The sequence below is a fragment of the Halichoerus grypus genome, chromosome 15 (genome assembly GCF_964656455.1).
Source record: "Halichoerus grypus chromosome 15, mHalGry1.hap1.1, whole genome shotgun sequence".
Taxonomy (NCBI): Eukaryota; Metazoa; Chordata; class Mammalia; order Carnivora; family Phocidae; genus Halichoerus; species Halichoerus grypus.
Genome location: NC_135726.1, coordinates 57,173,471 through 57,179,470, shown reverse-complemented (window position 1 = coordinate 57,179,470; position 6,000 = coordinate 57,173,471). Strand labels below are relative to the sequence as shown.

The 6,000-nt window shown below is 49.6% G+C and overlaps 1 long non-coding RNA gene across 1 annotated transcript; it reads left to right on the top strand.

The window, feature by feature from the left end:
• On the top strand, nt 1-4,393 carry LOC118518555 (uncharacterized). The gene is made up of 3 exons (XR_004908679.2): nt 1-327; nt 1,726-1,877; nt 4,075-4,393. It is a non-coding gene; the product is annotated as an uncharacterized LOC118518555 (long non-coding RNA).
• The last annotated feature ends 1,607 nt before the right edge of the window (nt 4,394-6,000 follow it).

Sequence of the window (6,000 nt, the reverse complement as noted above, 5' to 3'; positions counted from 1 at the left end):
GAGAGAAATGGGGGGGTGGGGGCAAGGTCTTAATGGAGAGAAGGATGCTTTAGAGGGAGAAAAAGATGGAGAGAGAGAAAGAGAGAGGGAACGGACAAGAGAGTAAATAATAAGAGAAATTTAGGGGAGAAGGCTCTGAGTGGCAGAAGGCGGCTGGACACGGAAAGGCAGGTGCAGAAGGAGAGAGAGAGACCCGAAGAGAGAGATAGGTGGAGAGCGCTTGGCTGGGAGAGACCCCGGGATGGAGACACAGAGAGACACTGAGGAGGCATCAGAAGGAAGCTGGAGGAAAACAGGAGAGGGGCCAGGCTCCGATGGATGAAGGAGGTCAGAGACCGAGGGCACCCGCGCCCCTCCCCCACCACATCCCTCGCCCCGATCCCTACCCCCATCCCCATTTCAAAGCCACCACCCCACCCCCACTAGCCTCCATCTCTCCACAGCATCGCCTGCCGCCGCCGCCGCCTCTTCCTGTCGTCATAGCAACAGGATCCAGGCGCCCAGCCAAGGCTAGCTGCAGCGCCGGAAACGAGGGGAGGGCCTTTCCAAAAGGACCCCAGGAGCTGTCCCCTTCCCCCAAATCCAAGGGACAGCTCCACCTCCCCGGGCCTTCCCACCGCCCCCCCAACAGCTGCCAAGGGCAAAGAGCCCCTGAGAATGAAATTCTCTTCTATTCAAGTTACGAGGGTAGTAAGCCCTTAGTTTCACGGACATTTCATCTCCCCATCCCCCCACCCTACCCGTCACTTGCTCCAGGAGTTAGATCCCCCCCCAAGACGGGAACGGGAGTGAGGGGGCCAGGAAGTGAGAAACTCGGGTGGAAATCGGTCTTGAACTCTGCCCGGGGCTGGGCGGGACAGCTCTGCAAGTTTGAAGAATAATGATTGTTGGAGTTCCAGGACTAGCCAGTGGGCAGGGGGTGGGACGACTCGAGGCAGAAAATCTGAGAGTCAGAAAGTTTGGTCTTGGATTCAAATCTCAGAGATGCCTGTAGCCAGTGTGTGACCTTGGACAAAACGTTTCCTTCTTTCTAGACTCAGTTATAATGGGAACAAAAACTGCCTCCGATGTATGGAGAACGTGGATGAGAAAAGGTCTTTGCACACTGCTCTAGACAGGCAGTTATTTCAAGACTCTGTCCTCCGGCAAATGCTATCCAAAACCCAAAAGCTAGCCATGACCATAGACTTGGGCTAGGGAGTTTGCATGCTTCGATGTCTCGTGGAATTCTTACAGAATCCTTGCGACGTGGGCACTGACGTTCCCATATTACAGATGAGCAAACTGAGGCTCAGAGATGTATCACAAGGTACCCAATAAAGGCATAGTTGGAATAAAAGGCAGAGTTGGAGATGAAGCAGCCTCTTTGTGGGGCTTGACAGGGGCGGACAGCAATAGGGGAACTTCAAAGCCACTTAACATGCCATTTTGGGGTCAGCTCCTCCCTTTGGGGGACTGGCAGAGACAGAGAAAACCTGTATTCCCCACACACCCAATCCCCTCACCCTGGAGGAGCCATATCCTTCCGTACCCAGCATCTCTCATTTCCACTTGGAGTTTCTAGAGGTCAGTTTACTTAATTCTCACCATGGCCACGGGGGAAAGGAGTTCAGAGAAGCATTCTGACACCCCTTGTTTGGAAGCAAAGAAACACCAGCCTCAAGGGAAGGGGCCTGGAATTCATTCATTTGAGAACTATTTGTCCCGCCTCTGTTCTTTTGCCAGGGAGAGGGACGCAGCTGCGAACAGTGATGGTCACCGATATAAATTGAGCGCCGACTATTACAGACTTGAAGTCATTCGCGGGCATTGCCTCGGTCTTCCGGCTTCTGTCATTAGCCCCCATTTCAAAGATGTGGAGACTGAGACTGAGAGAGGTAAGCCCATCACCAAGGTAGGAAGTGGTTGCCCTCAGAGCCAGGGCTTCAGATCCCAGAGCCTGTGTTGTCTTCTAAACTGCCTCTGCTAAAAATAAACAACAAAAACAGAAACTTTCAAAGGATGAAAACAACTATGAAGCTAATAAAACAAGCCAGGGTTTCTAAACCTCAGAACTAGTGGTCCTCGAGGGGCAGGTCTCTGTGGCAGGGACCACCCTGTGCCAGACGCCGGTAGTAAGGGGTTATAATAAAAAGTAATTTAGTCTGTCCCACTTCAAATCCTGTTCCTTTTTGGAAAAGCCTCTTAACGTTTTTAGCTGTTTCTTCTCTTACTTGCCTTTCCATCTGTAAATAATAATTATCTTCTGGATGTGTCAGCCTTATACATTATAGATTCCTTTTCTCTGATAGATAAGGTTTTAACTCCTGTCGACCTCACTCTTCCCCTCCCTTCTTCCCCGTGTAAATAGTTTTAGTTCTTCTGTTGGTTCATTTTGTGGCAGGAAGCGATAGACTTTACATCGTGATTGCTTGTTTCAGAGGGCGTATATCTGGTTTCTTTTTAGCAGCTTTATTGAGATAGAATCCACATACCAATACAATTCACCCATGGAAAGTGTACCACTCAATGGCTTTTAGCTATAATCACAGAATAGGGCAACCATCGAGTTTAGATCCATTTCAGAGCATTCTTGTTAGCCTGTGAAGATACCACCCACCCTAGCCGGCCATCATCCCCCACCACCCCCCACACCCTGCCCTAGCCCCAGACAATCACTAATCTACTTTCTGTCTGTGTAGATTTGCCTATCCTGGACATTTCATATGAATGGAGTCATACAATATGTGTTTCTTTGTGTCTAGCTTCTTTCTACTGAGCCTGTTTTCCAGGTTCATCCACGTTGTGATATGTATCATTATTTCACTTCCTTTTACTGATGAATATCATTCCATTGTATGGATATATTACATGTTATTTATCCATTGGATATTCGGGTCATTTCCCCATTTTGGCTATTGTACATAATACTGCCGTAAACATCTGTGTTCAAGTTTTTGCATTGGGCACATGTTTGGGTTTTTTAAAAAAGATTTTATTTTATTTTTTTAAAGGATTTATTTTTATTTTTATTTTTTACACTTTATTTATTTGAGAGAGAGAGAGAGCATGGGGCGGGGGGGGGGGTTGCACAGAGGGAGAGGGAGAAGCAAATTCCTTCCCACTGAGCAGGGAGTCTGAGGAGGGGCTGGATCCCAGGACCCTGGGACCATGACCTGAGCCAAAGGCAGATGCTTAACTGACTGAGCCACCCAGGCGCCCCCAAAGACTTTATTTTTTAAAAGTAATCTCTACACCCAACGTGGGGCTCAAACTCGCAACCCTGAGATCGAGTTGCATGCTCCACCAACTGAACCAGCCAGGCGCCACGGACATAAGTTTTCACATTTCTTGGGCATATACCTAGGTGTGGCACTTCTGGATCCTATGTTTATCCTTTTGAGAACTGAGATAGCATCTCTGAACTTTGTGTTGTAGGATAGAAATGTTAGACCCACTGATCAACCCTTCAGTTCATGGAAGGACCCTTCAGAAGGGGTGTCACAGAATGTTCCGGTTATGGCCCCTTTCAGATCTCATTCCTATATTTGCTCATGAATTCATGTCACATTATCCAAGGTCTCGGGGCGCCTGGGTGGCTCAGTCGTTGAGCGTCTGCCTTCGGCTCAGGTTATGATCCCTGCTTCTCCCTCTCCCACTCCCCCTGCTTGTGTTCCCTCTCTCGCTGTCTCTCCCTGTGGGATAAATAAATAAAATCTTAAAAAAAAAAAAAACACATTATCCAAGGTCTCCCATGGGTTTGACCCAGAGATCTAGAGGCTGTAGAATCAGAGATAAGTCTGCTAAGCCCTTAGGCTCGAGAAGGTCCTCTGCCCTTACTTCCCCTGATCCCATGTGGTCGGCAGAACTCTAAAATGACCCCCAATATTCTCACCCCCAGCATACACACTCTTTAGAATTGCCTCCCATTGAGTGTGGGCAAGCTTGTGAATAGGGTAAAGTGTCATTCCCATGATTAGATTACACTATATGGCAAGGTGAAGGGATTTTGCACATGTAATTAAGGTCCCTAATCAACTGACTTGTAGTTAATCCTGGGTGGGCCTACCGTAATCAGGCAATCTCTTCGCAAAGGGTCCAGAAGTGGCAGAGATTCAGAGCAAGCAGTTCTCCTGCTGTCCTATGTCAGAGAGGGCCCGAGGTGAAGACCCGAGGATGACACCTGCTAGCAAGAACACAGGAACAATGTCAGCTGTACAATCACATGGAAATGATCTCTCTCTCCTGAGGGAGCTTGGGAGTGGACCGCTCCCTAATCGAACTTCCAGATGAGGATGCGGCCAGCCGGCATCTTGATTGCAGCCTTGGGAAGCCCCGAGCCGAGGACCCCGTGCCCTGTACTGGCGTCCTGCACCATGGAAAGTGTGAGATAATAAATACATGCTGCTTTTAACCATTTGTGGTCCTTTGTTACACGGCAGCCAATCACTAATAGACCCTGTAAATCACATTGCACTGTGAAGGTCACACAGGGACAGCTCAACCAGCGGCACATTAATGCCACCTCTCCATGTCTCCCTCTCCCCCACTCCCACAACCAGTCAGTCAGTCCCCGTGTGCGGGCCCCTCTCCCTCCTGGATCCCTTTCATATCCACCCCCTTCCCTCTGTCCTGCTTTTGTCTGGACTGTCCCACCAGCCGATGGATGCCTCCAGTCTCCCTCCAGCCCGATTTTCACTCGGCCCCTAAAGGCTCTCCAACACTCAGAGCGGACCCTTTCCCTCCTCTGCTCAAAATTCTCTTATGGCTCCCTATTGCCCTCAGGAGAAAATATAAGCTCTTGATCTATGTCCTTTGCCAAGAGCACCAGTCTTGTCTTATGCCATCCCCACAGCTGCCTCCTGCAGACTGGAGTGGTTTTCCCCACTCTGCTCGGCTCCTTTACACTTCCAAGCTTCCTGAGTGTGGCTCCCTCACCTGGAACCCCTTCCACCTTGTCCATCTCTTGGAATCTTCTTCCATCTCCCACATGAAGACTCAACTGAAATGCTCCCTCCTCTGGGAAGCCTTCCCTGATCTCCCAAGGCTGCATCAGAGGATATAGCTGCAAGCTGCATCCCCCATGCCCTGTCGTGCCCCCATGAGAGCAGGGTGACTACCCTGCATTGTGATTGGCATGTCAGTCTGTCCCCCGCAGCAGAGTGGGGGCCGGTTCACTTCGCTATCCCCATAGTGCCCGGTTTTGGTAAATAGGAAGCGTCGATCTGCAGGTGCCGAATGGATGGACGGAGAGATGGATGGAGGAAGGAGTGAAAGACTCGGGGAACAAGTGGATACATATTCTAGGGTCCTCGGGCAGCCAATTACAACCTCCCATCCCTGTCCAACCCCTCTCCCGCCTCATATCCTGCGTGTGCGTTCTCCCTCCCAGGTGCTTGAGTGTGTCTCGTCAACAACAGCTGGGGCCTTTGTGTTTTCTCAAGAGGAACAGAGTGGTGGTGGCGTGTTTTCCCGCTGTACCAGGAAGAGAAGATCAGCGTTTCTAAAATGTCCTCATTCAGGGTGAAGTGGAAATATTCCAGCGCTGAGGAATCAGGTGGCCTGAGTTCCAGTCCTTGCTTTTCCTTGCCTCCCTAAGGGACCCCAGAACCAAACACTTGTGCTCTGGGCACTTTGTCCTCCTGTCTGTAGAGGGGATGGGGAGGGGGTGTGGGTAGTGATCTCGCTTCAGATGGGACGTCCTGGGACGATGATTCAAAGTTACACATCCAAGGAATTGTGGCAGGGTTTGGGGGTATCTGTGAAGCTCTGGAAATTGCCTATGAAATTTTGTGAATATGGGTACTCTTTTCTGGAGGTCTATAACTTTTATCCGGTTCTCGGAGGGACCCCTGATCTCCTACGAGTTAAGATTCACTTCCTATTGACAGATTTAACCAAATCTCATTTGTGTCAGTAAAAATTAAAAAAGAAAAGAAAAGAAAAGGCAAGGGAGAGTACGTGAATGCAAAGATATTGTTTAAGGCAGGTTTCCTCAACCTGAGCACTAGTCACATCTTG